The 16,811-nt window shown below is 46.5% G+C and overlaps 1 protein-coding gene across 3 annotated transcripts in view; it reads right to left on the bottom strand.

Annotated features, from left to right (window-relative positions):
• Window positions 1-16,811, bottom strand: part of SAP30 (Sin3A associated protein 30) — a 104,024-nt gene that overhangs the window by 21,201 nt on the left and 66,012 nt on the right. For 2 of the 3 annotated variants that reach the window (XR_016037790.1, XR_008686206.2), the window contains exon 7: window positions 2,465-2,637. The exons of the other annotated variant lie outside the window; for it this stretch is intronic. The gene's annotated coding sequence lies outside the window, so the exon portion shown is untranslated. The remainder of the gene's footprint in view (window positions 1-2,464; window positions 2,638-16,811) is intronic. 3 annotated transcript variants of the gene reach the window in all.

The raw sequence follows: 16,811 nt of genomic DNA, 5'->3' as shown, positions 1-16,811 counted from the left end.
TTTCTCCTCCTCCTGCTTCCTCTTCTCTTTTTAACCTGTCTCCTCACAACCTCTTTTTATTTTTTTTTTAAACTTCAGATTGGCCATTTCGTCCATAAATGTTCTTTAAGCCAGCCGGATGTGGGCCTGGCTCTAAGGTAGCAAGCACCAAGTCTTCCCTATAGCTGATTTTCCGGTGCGTAAAGGAAGATGTGAGGAAAAGAAAAGGACGCCCTACATACCCAGAAGACAAGGTCAGGACAGTCCATGTATTGTCTGTGTCAAGCACCACTGATGCCACACACACACTCCATACACACACACCACAACCACACACTCTCCACACACACACACACTCTCCACACACACACACTCCACACAGACACACTCCACACACACACACACCACACACACACACTCCACACACCCCACACACACACTCCACACACACACTCCACACACACACACACCACACACACACACTCCACACACCCCACACACACACTCCACACACACACACACCACACATATACTCCACACACACAACCACACATACACTCCACACACACACTCCACACACACACCACACACACACACACACTCCACACACACACACCACACATACACTCCACATACATATACCACACATACACTCCACACACACACACACCACACACATACACACCACACACACACTCCATCACACACACACTCCACACACTCCATCACACACACACCAGACACACACTCCACACACACACACACACATGCCACACACACACACACTCCACACACACACACTCCACACACACACCATACACACTCCACACACACACACTCCACATACACACCATACACACACACCACACACACACACACACACACACTCCACACACACACACACTCCACACACACACACTCCATACACACACATACTCCACACACACACAAACACACACCACACACACTCCACACACACACACACACCACACACACACACACACTCCACACACACACACACACACTCCACACACACACAAACCACACCATCTTGGACTAAGCCTTTGCTAGCTGGTATGGAAGCCACGATCTTCATATAGTTATTGAACCCTTTTTGTGGCTTGTCTGAATTGAGACTCACCATAGATATAAAACGGAGAAGGCAATGGCAAGCCACTCCAGTACTCTTGCCTAGAAAATCCCATGGATGGAGGAGCCTGGTAGGCTGCAGTCCGTGGGGTCGCTAAGGGTCGGATACTACTGAGCAACTTCACTTTCACTTTTCACTTTCACACATTGGAGAAGGAAACGGCAACCCACTCCAGTGTTCTTGCCTGGAGAATCCCAGGGATGGGGGAGCCTGGTGGGCTGCCTTCTATGGGGTCACACAGAGTTGGACACGACTGAGGTGACTTAGCAGCAGCAGTAGGTATAAAATGCATGTCACACTTGGAAGACTAGCATAAAATGTGAACTATTGCCCAAATAACTTTATATTGACTACATACTAAACTGATCACATTTTCAGTAAATATAATATTAAAATTAATTTAACCTATTTTTCATGTTTTTGAGATGGCTACTAAAACATTTATGGGCTTCCCCAGTGGCTCAGCAGGTGAAGAATCTGCCTGCCAATGCAGGAGACATGGGTTTGATCCCTGGGTCCAGAAGATCCCCTGCAGGAGGAAATGGCAACCCACTCCAGTATTCTTGCCTGGGATATCCTGTGGACAGAGGAACTTGGTGGGCTACAGTCCATGGGGTCGCAAAAGATTTGGTCACGACTCAGCAACTACATACTAAAACATTTAAAGCTCCATACATGACTTGCATTTTACTTCCATAGGACAAGTGAAGCACTAAACAGTTGCTTACCTGCTTTTTGTTTCCCTGACTGGACTCACTTGTATGCTTTTAAACTTCCCCAAAACAGGGTCAGGATGGCTGTACTCCCCCGCTACACCCCAGCCCCTAACAACCTATTAGGAGCACTTTCAGCTCTGAGCTCAGGTCCCCTCAGTGAGTCCTGCCATCCTGAGGGCTGTGAGGGTTCCTGAAATTCTCGTTCCCCTGAGGGAATCCAGAGGGTATTCCAGTCCCAGACCAGCAGTGGTCTGTCCCTGGGGGACCCTTACGCCCTTCCAGGGAATCCTAGAATACAGGGCAATTCACGGCCCCCTGAATTCAGAAACCCAGACCTTATACAGGAGATATGCTTTCACTCAGGGCACAAGAATTCCTTCAGGGAGACGAGAGGATGCTGAGGGGTGGGACGGAGGGCCAGCGGGACACACGGGATGAGCAGAACCTGATTCCACCTGTCCACGGAGAGTAGGTGTAACTTTCACATCCTCCTCAGGACACGGGCAAGTTTGTGAAGCATCGCCCCCATCTGCACACCCGCAGGTGGGGCAGAGCCTCCCCTGGCTCAAGGTCCAGCCTCGCCCCTCCCTCTGCCACCCCCAGAGCTCTGCCCACTCACAAGAGGCCGGGGAGTGTCTGGCGCTTCTTTCCTGGTGACCTGCTCCACGCGCACGTGTCACGGAGGTCTTTGCTCCCCACGGCCTCTCCTCTGTCTGACATCTTACAGGCAGAGACGCTGACACCGGTGTTCTGGATGGACTGTCTTCACAAGGATGCTTCACGGTGGACAGCCTGGAAGTACAGAGATGGAGCTTCCCTCTGCAGAAGGCCAGCAGCCTCCCTTCCCACCAGACAACCCTTACCTTCCTTGAGCTCACAGTGCCTCTCCCGTAATGCCAGCTGCTGCTGTGCAGCTGCCACCCTGTGGGGACTGAGGCTAGGGCCTGCTGCAAGAAGACTGGCACTCAGACTGTTGCTGGAACTAAGCCTTTATCTCTGACCCAGGGCCCTGTGTCTCCTGCCAGCACCCAGGACACTGGCATGCTGGCTCCTCACTCACAAGTAGGGGAAATCTCAGACATTCCGCAGTTCTCAACAGGACCTTAAACTGGAAATCTAAATGCACGTGGGCAAGGAGCAAATGTTGGCGCCTAGGGAACAAGATGAAGGGAACAGGTTCCAGAATCAAGCTGTGGTATATAGACTCCTAATTGCCATTAAATATTTGTTCTCACTTTTTCTTTGTAAAAATAATCCTATCATTTTAGCTGAGAACATTATGGCTAGCTAAAATCATACATTTCTCAGTCTGCTTTGTAGCCAGACCTGGCAAATCACAGGGTTCTAGCCGAGAAGACATAAGTGGAAGTGGAAGAGAGTGTTCCTTCATTCTTGCTCCCTTTTTCTTTTTGCTCCCTGGACTGCAGATATAATTGTTGGCACTCCAGCAGCCATATTGGGCCATGAGGTGAATTTGAAAATAGAATTCATGCATACTAAGTAACAAGATAGGAGGAGCAGAAGTCCTTGACACCAGGAAGGCACCAAACCATCCATGAACCCCTTTTCATGAGAGAAAAATAAACTATTTTCTTTAAACCACTGCTGTTTTGGATCTTCTAGCAAGGAACATAGGAATTTTATCACCTTAAAAAAAGATTTCTTAGGTACTTTGAAAATGTTTCATAACACTGCATCCTGCCAGCACTGCCCAATTCAGGCAGGGTCTGGCAGCCAACCTTGGCATACTTCCTGTTGTACCCCAGTCAGCCCTGATTTTAATTTCTTGGGCCAACCCCACCAGCACCACACCCTAGGACCTTGCCTCCAGGTGACCACTGCTGCCATCGGCTGCCTTGTGTAGAAGCCTGGTCCTCAATAAAACCTTCCATAGGACGTGGGGAAGGAGCAGGGCGGGGCAGTGCTAAGAGCACTCGTGTTCTAGATTCTAGCCCCAGTCCCCGGGGTCCTCGCTATGCTGCCATCAGGAACGCATGGGCATTCTGTCTCCATGTTCTCACCTGACAGAGAAGGAATGATACACAGGCTTTGAGGTTTGACTGAGCAATTCATGAGGAAGAGCTCTGTAACTAGAAGGGCCCCATCATGTCACAAGCTGTGAAGTTGGGATTCCTGACAGAAATCCAATAGGAAAAAGGAAACCAAGGGTTCAGCCTACTAGGCATAGATTGATTTTATAGAGGTGTCAGCCTCTATTACCAGTGACTTCCTGGGGGTCTATCAACCCAAACCTACTAGGATCTTCCTTGGAGAAGGAGGATCTCAGAGGAACTATTTCCTTCTCAAACACCATGAGGAGAACTTGTTTTCCTGCAGTTCTTGGTCAGGACGCTAGAAGACCAGGGTTCTGACACAGAGCTGCCAACGTCAAATGCAGGGGCTCCTTGATTCAGGCTGACTTGCCAGCCTGCTCACCCCTGGTAGGTGGCTTCAGTTTACATCCCAGCTTTGCTGTTCACACTCACATGAGCCTGGTTCCATAACCAAACTTCAGTTCCCTCATCTACAAAATGGGAATAACTAAACATGCTAGATGCTTGTTACCCTCAATCCCATTCCTCCTAATTTCTCAAAAAAAAAAAAAAAAAAGAATATCTACAAGATCAGAGACCACTGCTTCACGTGCTGGAGACTGGGGGACTGGGCCTCACTTCCAGCATCCTCACAGGGCCAGGAAGAGATGAAAGCTGACTCAGAGAGACGCCCTGGAGAAACAGCTTCAAACGTTATGTTGATGGGACTCTTGGATGACCTCAAACCAAAGAGACAGGATCGTGAAGTAGACAAAGTCTGTTATCAGTTTCTCTGTCTCCTAATTACAGGGCCCTTCTCCCTGGAGAAGGTGTCCCTTCGTGGACACTTGGTGTCCCTTGGCTGCTCGTGGAGGCACTGGGTTGTCCTTCCCTCCCGTGGAAGCCCAGCGGCCAGGGTAGGTCTCAGCCCCACCCCTGCATCTCACCCATCCCAAAGCTACCCTCAGTTCAGATGCTTCTCGGGGAAAGATGCTCAGCAGTAAAGGAGCTAGTAAGCTTCTTGGACTCTCCCTGTTCAAGATAGTTTGCAGTTCCTCCTGTAGGAGATTTTAAGGCTAAGCAACCACCAAGAAGACCTTTTCCTATCTTTTCTAATTCCATCTTGAACCCACATGTGAGAAGATTTTTATTTGCCAAAGAGGCGAAGAGAAAAGCAGCCACTCAGTGCTTGCCATTGGCTGAAGCCACCAGCGCTGCCTGGGCCTCACTTGAGCTCTGTCGGTGGCTTGTGAACCTGTTCCTAGGTTTCTGAGATTAGCCTTTAGGAATTTCTAACCTTAAGAAAAAAGATTTTGAGAATAGGCTGGTATGGTACCGTTTTTTTAAGCCTATAAACTATGTAAGGGTCCATTTGGCCTACCAACAGGAGAGGCACATCTTAGCCCAAAGCATTGCCTCTGCATTCCCTGGTCTAAGACAGGAGATGCTGAGAAAGTGGGGAAGTCCTTTCAGCCTTAAAGGCTGGGAACAAATCAGTGCTGAAGTGGCAAAAGAAAACCACCCTTCAACAAAGCTGCCAAAGGACCCAGCCCACCGCAAAGGCCTCTCCCCTCACCCCCTGAAGACAGTGCAGCAAGAAAGCTGGCCCCTGCCCACCTGCCCAGCATGGGCACATGGTACAGCAAGTGGCCAGGTGGGAGGGGAAATCCCTGCTCACAGGACCCAGGGAAAGATGCTCAAGAGTGGGGACATCTGTGGGCCATTGGAGCCAAGGAGCTGAGGCCAGGGTTGCTGGGTCGCTGCAGATGGAGTCCTGATGTTCTGTGACAAGCTGAGCTGAGTGCTGGGAGGCCCCCACATAGACCCCACACAAGCTTGCCATGCCCCATCCCACCCCCCGTCCCACAGAAAGCCCTTATCATCTGTCACCCAGGTATTTTCAGCCACACTTGGCTACAGGGAGAAACACAATGTCCACAGTATCATCCTTGGCTACAAACGACATCAGGGCCAGAACTCAGGCCCTTTGAGTTTGAAGATAGCCTTGTTAGCTACTGTGGAGGCCAGATCCTCTGTTGTCAGTAGAGCTTCTCAAGTTATTTATACCTGCGGTGACTCACACGACATCACACCCCCCACCCCCATGCTCCTGCTTTTAGCTGCTTCCCTGTGACACATCAGAATGAAAGCGAGCCTGTTGCACACAGTGACACTTCCAGCATTGGCTGGATGACCACTGAAACCACAACCACTGTGGGATTGAGGCCTCGAATTCTGGCAGCCTCTCCACCTCAGCCCATCTCTCTAATTCCCTGGGGAACTGAATCCATGGCACAGAACGCTATCTCATCCTTCATTCTGGAAACTCTGAAAGCCTCCCAATAGGATAAATCACTCCGTGAGACTCCCTCAACGCCCAGGCTTGACCATGCCCGCAAGGATTCTTGAAGAACCTGCACAAGGAGGCTGTTGTAAGCATGTACAAATAGATGACACAATTCCAAGGCTTACACCCTCAGCCAAGTTAAACTGCCGCGGAGCAGCTGTGCACATGTGAAGTGATGCCTGGCACCTCCGGAGATCCATAAATCAGCCCCGGCGCACTTTCATCCAATTAGGAGAGTCTTAGAAGAAAAAATCCGCAAATTAAGATGTGTCTCAGACATGGATGACATCGCCCTCCCTCTGCAAATGCAAAAATAAATACAAATAAGTCTTCATTTTGCTGGGGCTTCTTTTCAAGGGATGTGAGTTTTCCAGCACCTGAATCCTGGCAGAAAACCTTGTTCTGAAGAGAGTCACATTGGGCTGGCTGTTTTATCTTTCTGTACGTTGCAGGCAAAAGAGAGGAGATGATTCAACCTGAGAGGCAGTTGTTCTTTAAAAGCAGTTGACGGGTAAGCCAGAGGCCAAACTCTCCGTGAAAACTATACGTTCAGGGCCCTGTCTCTGCGCGGTCTGTCCCTGTGTTCTGACTTGTTCACCTGCAGGACAGGGAGACACGGCAGAGGTCAGATGTCCAGGCCAGCAGGCGCCTCTCGCCAGCTTTGGTTGGCCTTAGGGGAATAAGCTGAGCTGGAGGAGTCAGGTCAGACTAAGAGAGTGAAGCTGCATTATTAAGAATGCTGAAGTGGCCACCCCAGCAGGAGACTGAGTTTTAGGCTACTGGGGAAAGCGGAATCATCTCTGAGTCTAAACAAGCTGATAACTCTCAACTTCTCTTTAGCTGAGCGATGTCAACACAGAAATCCAGTCCACAGCCTGAAGGACCCTAGAATGGCATAGAGGCTGCCATTAACATACGTTAATTGAGCCTTTGCTTTGTGCTCAGTATGGCACTCTGTACTGAGTAGGGATGAAAAGTGTAATTAAGTCCTCATTTTATTTTAAAAAATATTTGTATTTATTTATTTGGCTGCACCAGGTCTTAGCTGCAGCATGTGGGAACTAGTTCCCTGACCAGGGATCAAACCCAGGCCGCCTGCATTGGTAACACGGAGTCTTAGCCACTGCACCACCAGGGAAGTTCCCCTTGCTTTCTTTTAATTCTCCTTTGCAGAGTACAGACAAGTAACCTAGGCTAGCTCCAAAGAGACTTGCTTTTATAAGGAGACTGGGGGCTCTTCTGGGCTCCTCCCCTGCAGGTGGCCCTATGGTCCTTCACAACAGCTTTCAAGGTTAGTGTCAGCAAGCATACAAACTGTTAACTGAAGCTGTTAGAGGAGGAAGGAGAGAGAACGCTGTATCTCTACAGAAAGAGGAGATCCATTTCTTCTGTGGCTGACTCTTCATAGACAGTTCTTCAATTTGTTGTTATGTTGTTTAGTCCCTCAGTTGTATCCAACTCTTTGCCACCCCGTGGACTGTAGCCCACCAGGCTCCTCTGTCTATGGGGTTCTCAGGCAAGAATACTAGAGTGGGTTGTCATTTCCTTCTCCAGGGGATCATCCTAACCCAGAGATTGAACTTGGGTCTCCTGCATTGTAGGCAGATTCTTTACTGTCTGAGCCACAAAGGAAGTCTAATTCTTCAAAAGGAGCCCCCAGAATGTCATTTGAATAAGTTTATCACCTCTTCAGGGAACTACCAGAAAGAAATGCTTTTACTTGATTTGGGAAAGTTTCTTTATTAAAAAATCTCCCTGTCTTACAGTCAGGCACGCTAAATCCTTCTACACAGCTAATAAAATGAAAACATGATGCTCTTCTGGTGGTTGCCACTATAAGAAGGCAGATAAATACATGCTCTGTGGTTGGAACTGAAATTCTATCCTTCCTGATTACAGGAGCAAAACATTTTTATTGTAGAAAAGTTGGAAATTTAATGAAAATAAAATTTCAATCACCTAAATTGTTATTATCTCATAGCTTCATCCTGTCCCTTTTCCGGGCACATGAATTTTCACATGGTTGGAGTCACTGCATGCTCACTTCAGTGTTCTGCTTTGTGCCCCTGACACTATTTCCAGTACTTTCATGTTCCCTGAAGTACATTTTCAAGTTTGTGGCTCTGGACCCCTTTACACTCTTTGAAAATACTGAGTACCCTGAAGAGGTTTTGTTAGTTGTATCTACTGACATGAATCATATTAGAAAATAAAAGGGTGAAGTTTAAAAAGTATATTTACTATAGGACTTCCCTGATGGTTAGGAATCCCCATGCCAGTGCAGGGAACACGGATTTGATCCCTGCTCCAGGAAGATCCCACATGCTGTGGGGCAACTAAGCTCATGAGCTGCAACTACTGAAGCCCACCACCCTAGATTCTGTGCTCTGCAACAGGAGAAGCCTCATGAGAAGCCTGAACACCACAACTAGAGAGGCGCCCCCTGGCAGCAACCAGAGACCCAGCACAGCCAAATACAAATAAATAAACATTTAAAACTTATCTAAAAATTTACTATTCACTTCATGTTAATAATATTCCTTAGGAAAAATAACATCTTAAACAATCAGGCAGAAGTGTGGCACTGTTTTAATACCTTTGCAAGTTTCCTTAGTGTCTAACTTCACGGGAGGCAGCTGGTTCTCCTATCTTCTTGGGCAGTCAGTCTACTATGATATGCTGTTTGGGGGAAATATATGAAGAAAATCCATCTTCTCTCAGATATATCATTGGCAAAGGGAGAAGTGTTTTAACAGCCATCTCAGATGATTGTAGCTTTTCTTCTCTGACTCTGAACCACAACTGGGGAAGCGGTGTTTGCTTCAAGTTTACATAATGTGACTCTAAAACCCTTCAGTGGACTTTGCATTCCTTCTAAAAGCTGACATGTTTCACAGTGCAATATCCAAAAAGAAAAAAAAATTACAGTAATTAGTAACACCACTGACTCATCAGAAATGCCTCCAGTATTGAGAAGTTATCAAGCTCTCACAGTAGCAGACACATTTTTCAAAATTCAAATTTTCACTCGAAAGCACACTATCACTGGCAACATTCCTTGAAGTAACTGGCTCACTTGGTTCATTTTAAAGAAAAGATATGCCAAAACTCAATCGGAGTAACTGTAGTCTGTCTTTCAAGTAAAAACAGTGCTTAATGAAAAAAGAGGTTCATTTATCTTGTAATGTAGATAACGACATACATGCTTATCCTCGTAGGACTTCACATGCAGGAGAAGTGCTTCATGTGTCACAGAATATTATTAGCATGCATGCTCAGAGTTGAGATGGAATACAAGTCACAATTTTTACTAATTCTTCAAGAACATGCTTAATTAAAGCCACTTTTTTTGGGTTCCTGCGAATGCACAGCGATGAATAATGCAACGCCGACCAACACAGCTGGAAACACAGTACAGTTTCACACTAAGGGACTGGAAGTTTACCACGGTTGCCTTTGTACCATCAGTGCAAACACCAACGCAGTGAAAAAGCAAACAATGTCTTAGCATTATTATGACCTCATAGATCCTCTGAAATATGACACTTACATGGCCTCAGCCTAATTACAAAGAAGATTAATACTAGTATAATTCACTTCATGGGAAATAGATGGGGAAACAGTGGAGACAGTGTCAAACTTTATTTTTTGGGGCTCCAAAATCACTGCAGATGCTGATTGCAGCCATGAAATTAAAAGACGCTTACTCCTTGGAAGGAAAGTTATGACCTTGATAGTATATTAAAAAGCAGAGACATTACTTTGCCAACAAAGGTCCGCCTAGTCAAGGCTATGGTTTTTCCCATGGTCATGTATGGATGTGAGAGTTGGACTGTGAAGAAAGCTGATCGCCGAAGAATTGATGCTTTTGAACTGTGGTGCTGGAGAAGACTCTTGAGAGTCCTTTGAACTGCAAGGAGGTCCAACGAGTCCATTCTAAAGGAGATCAATCCTGGGTGTTCATTGGAAGGACTGATGCTAAAGCTGAAACCCCAATATTTTGGCCACCTCATGCGACGAGTTGACTCAATGGAAAAGAGTCTGATGCTAGGAGGGATTGGAGGTGGGAGGAGATGGGGACGACAGAGAATGAGATGGCTGGATGGCATCACCGACTCAATGGACATGAGTTTGAGTGAACTCCGGGAGTTGGTGATGGACAGGGAGGCCTGGAGTGCTGTGATTCATGGGGTCGCAAAGAGTCAGACACAACTGAGCGACTGAACTGAACTGAACTGAATCCTCAGCAGCATGAAGGGGGAGCATTTTTATTCTGTAATGAGTTTTAAGAAATAATCCTGTATGACTTTTACAGTTAATAAAGTGAAAAAATAATTGGCTTAGAGATACCACCATTAAAAAAGTGGGTTTGGGGCTTCCGTGGTGGTTCAGTGGTAAAGAATCCACTTGCCAATGCAAGAGACATGGGTTTGATCCCTGATCCAGAAAGATTCCACATGGAGTGGAGCAACTAAGCCTGTGTGCTACAACTACTGAGCCTGTACTCCTCAACAAGAAAACCCAGCACAGTGAGAAGTCCACATACCACATCTAGAGAGTAGGCCTGGCTCTCCACAACCAGAGAAAAGCCCATGTACAGCAACAAAGACCCAGTGCAGCCAAAAATATATAAAACTATTTTTAAAAAGTAGGTTTGCATGATGTCTTAACAATATATTATGTGGGCCCAAATATCCTTAAAAGTCTCCTCAAAGAATCTTGTGAAATGTCCCCTAAAACCCCCAGTCGATTCTGAGACCTGCAAGAGTGTTGACTTCCTGCACTGAACGCAACGGAGGAATTATGAAGGTGGAAGACAAGAACTACATGTGATACACATTCACAAGAATTTGAATTTGAAGAGACCTGCTCGATTCTGTGCTAGTTATCAGTTACATGCTCTGTAAAAACAGCTTTCTAGAAATACATTATATATGTTTGACTCAACACGGCATTAAAAAAAATAATTTCTATAAAAAGTTGGACACTAGGTTCTTTATCAGAATTGTATTATGAACTGGGACTTCCCTGGTGGTCCAGTGGCTAAGACTCCATGCTCCCAATGCACGAGGCCCAGGTTTGAACCCAGCTAGTCCATTACTTTCACTTTTCACTTTCACACATTGGAGAAGGAAATGGCAACCCACTCCAGTGTTCTTGCCTGGAGAACCCCAGGGAAGGGGGAGCCTGGTGGGTTTCCGTCTATGGGGGTCATGCAGAGTCGGACACGATTGAAGTGACTTAGCAGCAGCAGCAGCAGTCCATTCTAAAGGAGATCAATCCTGGGTGTTCATTGGAAGGACTAATGCTAAAGCTGAAACTCCAATACTTTGGCCACCTCATGCGACGAGTTGACTCACTGGAAAAGACTCTGATGCTGGGAAAGGTGGGGGGCAGGAGAAGAAGGGGACGACAGAGAATGAGATGACTGGATGGCATCACCGACTCTGCGGACATGAGTTTGAGTGAACTCTGGGAGTTGGTGATGGACAGGGAGGCCTGGAGTGCTGTGATTCATAGGGTCGCGGAAAGTCGGACACGACTGAGCGACTGAACTGAACTGAACTGAGGGGAACTAAATCCCGCATGCACACTAAACTCCAGCACAGACTAATAATAAATGTTAAAAAGAAAGGTAATATGCAGTATATAATATTTCTTCAAAGAGAAGCCAGATTTAATTTACATCAACTTAACATCATTTTAAACATTTCAGAAGTATAGGTTTATCAATTAGTATGCTTTCTTGCAAGAAAAAAGGCTAACTGGTTTACCTGAGAAGATTGATTAATTTGTGTAGTTTGGAGACCAGATCAGAGTGGGCTTGGGTGAGGCACCTCAGGGTCTCTCTCGTCTCTGGATTCCCTCAGCCTTGTCATCCTGCCAGTGCTGGACCATCCTCAGCCAGGGACTTCTGGTGCAGACCTCGGGGAAAGGCTTCCCTGGCTCTCACACCGTCCCTTGTTTTCCTGTGGACCTTGCAGTGTTGGGAGCAGCCATCACGCACAATGACTGCTGCAAGTCAGCACGGCTCTAAAAGCATACGCTCTGTTCTCAAAAGGCAGAGAGAAGGCTGACGGCACATGAGCACACTGCATGAGTCATATAAGCCGTGCGTCAAGGTTAAAGTGCAGAGTCACAGACGCAGAGATCAAACAAACAGACACCAAGGGGGAAGAGGGTGGGGTGGGAGGAACTGGGAGATTGGGATGGACATATATGCATCACTATGTATAAAACAGATCATTAATGAGAACCTGCTGTACAGCATGGAGAGCTCTACCCTGTGCTCTCTGGTGACAAAAAGGGGGATACATGTATATATCCAGCTGGCTCACTCTGTTACACAGTAGAAACGAACACATTATAAAGCAATTATACTCAAATAAAAATTAATTAGAAAACCAAGACACATGAGAGTTCAGAGGAGAAAGCCATCAATAAAGGCAAGGCAGAAACATCTCCCCAGGGCATGAATTCTCCTCTAGCTGTCTGGAGACACAACACAAACCCCACTCTCTCTCCAGCCTCCCTGGGTCTGGGGGCTCGCTCTCCAAAGGCAGGTGACCAGCACCTGTAGGTCAGTCTGGACCACCGGCAGCACAGCTGTAATAGGACCATCCCCCGGTCTTCTCAGCCTTAATCATCCCAGGATGATAGGGCTGACTCTGGATAAAATACGGAATTTCATCACTGTTGTCCGACTTTGTTGATACAAGTCCTGGATCATTTTCCACCTGTTCTGTGGTAATTCCCTCTTGTTCTCGACTATTAGGATGTCTTCCAAGGGTTCTGAAAACACTCTTCATAAGAGGTAAAACTAGAAGCCTCACTCCAGTCAAGAGGTTTTACACTGAAAGAGATTAGAAAATCCTTGAGCTGAATGAGAAAGGAATTTGTGGGTTCTTCTCCCTTCTTGTCAAAACTACCACTTTTAGGCACTTTCTAACCTGGTACTTCAGATGTGCGCTGTGATGCACCAAGCATCAGGCTAAGGGATGCATATTGAAAGGATCCAAAAATACGGAGAAACAGCCTTCAAATTCCTACAACATCTGCCCTCCAGGACTCCTCAGAACACGCAGACTGAAGCTGAGGTGATGACTTCAGATTTCTCATGAGTTTCATGAGGTGAAAACTAGATGGGAAGCAGCCATAGATTAAAGACAAGGAAAGGATGCCAGATTGGTTGGTTGGATGCCAGATTGGTTGGTTCTAACACACACCGTGTGTGTGTGTGTGTGTGTGTGTGTGTTGCTCCGGGTGTCTTACATAGTAAACTGTTTAAAGATTATTCAGTAATAAGACTGCATGCTCTGGGAAGCTCAGGGAAAGTTTGCTTCTTTTCTAAAGTAAGTGGGCAGAGAGCTTACCGGAGAAAGAAGATGGTGAAAGCCGGACTTGATGTTAACACAAAAGACAGGCTGTCTTTCATGCTCTCCTGGATTCCATGGAGAGGAATCTTAGCCTCATTACTGAGCCATAGATGTTCCTGGTGAATTTGGGTGTGTGGGCAGAAGCGGTGGAGGGGGAGTCAGCAGCAGCCCAGGACCCTAACTAATCACAGGTTTTGGAGATGCTTAGATGAGTGAGGCTATTAAAACCAAGGCACAAGATATACACACCACTATATGCTCAGCGGCAAAGAATCTACCAGCCAGTGCAGGAGAGGTGGGAGATGTGGGTTCGATCCTTGGGTCAGGAAGATCCTCTGGAAGAGGAAATGGCAACCCACTCCAGTATTCTCGCCTGGGAAATCCCATGGACAGAGGAGCCTGGCAGACTACAGTCCATGTGGTCACAGAGCAGGACACGACTTAGCAACTAAACAGCAACAACGAATATACAAAAGAGATAACCAACGAGAACCTACTTTATAGCACTGGGAAGTATAGTTAATATCTTATAATAGCCTATAATGGAAAAGAATCTGAAATTTATATACATATATATATCAAAGTGATTCAGTTATATAATATAAACATTATATATAATACATATGTATATATAAAAAACTGAATCACTTTGTTGTACACCTGAAACTAATAATAACACAATATTGTAAATCAAATACACTTCAATTTTTAGAAGAAAAAATAAAAAACAGCCCATGAAGGCACGCTGGAGAGAAAACCGGAGAATGGTGATTCATGAACACGCAAGCACAGAAGCAGCGCGGCCTCTCCGTGCAGCCGTGAAGGCGGTGGTTCTGCCTGCACCAGGTGTCCTGCGCGCCCTGGCACGCGGCCCGGTGCGCGCTGCGCACAGTTGCCCAGATGTGTGCACAGCGTCAAGCGCGCCCATTACCCGTGCAGGTATTTCATGCACGTTTGTGGGCGGCTACACATTGAAGAAAACGAGAATGCACAGAGCAGGATTGTTTTCCTTCAGTGTGTAGGTGAACTCTGATGGAACTTGGTAGAACTCAGAGCGTTTATGAGCATGATGGATGACCCTCCGGGGGCTCGTTTCCCACCCTCCCGGCTGCGCTGGAGCGCAGGCCTGCGGTGACAGCACTGGGTACGGAAGGGACGAACAATGGGTCCTGTGAGTTCGCGGAGCTGGGGCTGCCCTGCCTGAGTGGGAGGTCTGAGCATCCGTCTTGAACAGCACATAATTCATAGGGGAGTGGAGGGGTTCTTGTGGCATGTGGAAATAGCAAGGGGGTAAAATGAGAGCGAATCATAAAAGCGCACTCGAATCACCCAACGTGCTGAGGATTGTTCATGTCAACAGATCCCCCCACTGAGAAGCCGCAAGCCTGGTGAGCTTCCCGATCAGACCCAGGGCCCACTCTTCCGTGCTAAGTGCCCCACAGCATCACCCAGGCTGGGAGGCACAGGTGACCAGCCGGCTCAGTTAGAAGATATGTAGCCGTTTCATCCCTTTAAAAACTTGTTCGCGTGAACTTTTAAAATTCTAATACAGGTAATGACTTGTTCTAAAATTCTAATACACGGACTGGTTGCTTCAGCTGCAAACCCAGAACAGGGCTGCCCCCTTGCTCCGCCTTCCCTGGGTCTGTGACAGTCCCGGAGCCCCTGCACCCAAGCCCCCACTTCACAGGATCCCTATTTTGCTTGATCTTAACAGATCTGGCGTGCTTTCCTCTGGCTGTGAGCGAAAAGTTCCTGACATCCTCAATTTTGTGACAGGTGGCAAGGAGGTAGCAGGAAGAGAGGACACCCTTCTGCACACTTTCCTTAAGAAGTGGTTCTTTGTTTGCTTCCTTGTTTTTGATACTGAGGCTGTCCTCTGCTCTATATTTCACTTCAAAATCACAAAGCAAGAAAACTGACCCAGCTAAAGGTCAAAGAGGCTCTTTTTTGCTGCTCACCCTGGCTATGTTCTTTCAAATGTTCATAAGCAAATCTCATGTGCTGGACAGAATATTCATAAGGCCTTATTATTTTCAGAAACTATTAACAACGCAATGTCTATCATAATTTTATAGATCTTCTTAGGAATGGTATTACTGAGCCTCTCTTGGATATCTATTTTACCGAAAGCCAATAAAGAGAGTATTTGGATCCAGCCTAAATTCTTCCTTCTGCAAATCAAACACATTTCCTCTTGTTCTATTCTTAATGGAGACCAGACTTCTTAAATAATCACCCTTCTTTATGGTACTGAAGATCTACCCTCCCCGCCACACATTCCACTGCACTGTCTTAGTTACCCAGCCCAACAAGGATATCCTGCAGGGAACAGGGTGTCTCTCTTTATGAACCAAGCGCAATTTTCTCCTTTCTAGTTTCATTAGCAGTAAGAACTTCTCTTCAAATAATACACTGAAGTGAAAGGTGCCACAGAAAATGCACCACTTTCAAATCCCTCAGGGGCTTGAAACTGTCGCTCTTGTAAATATTTTCCAAGTAATGCTGTTTGTAGGATAACTACAGTCTGAGTTTTTCTGTCATCAGGATCAAGTAACTGGTTCTCTGGTGCCTTTTTCTGCTCTGAAAACATAATGATTCTGACTGCTTCTGGCAGATTGTAGAGTCAAGGGTAAACTCTGATTCTCTGCTTTCAAAGTGAACTACAATGGAGTGTCCATCGACGCAACATCAGTCAGCCTGGATGACCAACTGCTGTCTCCTCCACTCGCCGTCCATCCTGTGTCCCTGCTCTCTCTCCGCTCTAACCGCACACAGCAACATAAAGTTCTTTTTTCTCAGTATTTAATTCTTATGCCTGAGATTTTCTGGATATTTATACATTTCCCCCACCGAGACCTTCTATGTTTGGTGTTATTGTTTAGTCGCTAAGCCACGCCCAACTTTTTTGTGATCCCATGGACTAGAGCCCACCAGGCTCCTCTGTCTGTTGGATTTTCCAGGCAAGAAGACTGGAGTGGGTTGCCATGCTCTCCTTCAGGGGATCTTCCTGACCCAGGGATTGAACCCATGTGTCTACTGCATTGGCAGGAGGATTCTTTAACACTGAGCCACCTGGGAAGCCCGACCTTCTATATATGTGTCCATTAATCCCAGAGAATAACCATGTACTCATAAGATCATTATAAAATAAGATAAAACTGTTAATAACAACCACAAAGGCTGCTATTTATTAAGTATTTCTTATAA

Source organism: Moschus berezovskii, chromosome 7 (genome assembly GCF_049115385.1).
Source record: "Moschus berezovskii isolate FMDL1 chromosome 7, NW_MosBer_1.0, whole genome shotgun sequence".
Lineage (NCBI taxonomy): Eukaryota > Metazoa > Chordata > Mammalia > Artiodactyla > Moschidae > Moschus > Moschus berezovskii.
Note: the sequence above shows the minus strand (reverse complement) of the source record. Positions and strands in the feature narration are given on the sequence as shown.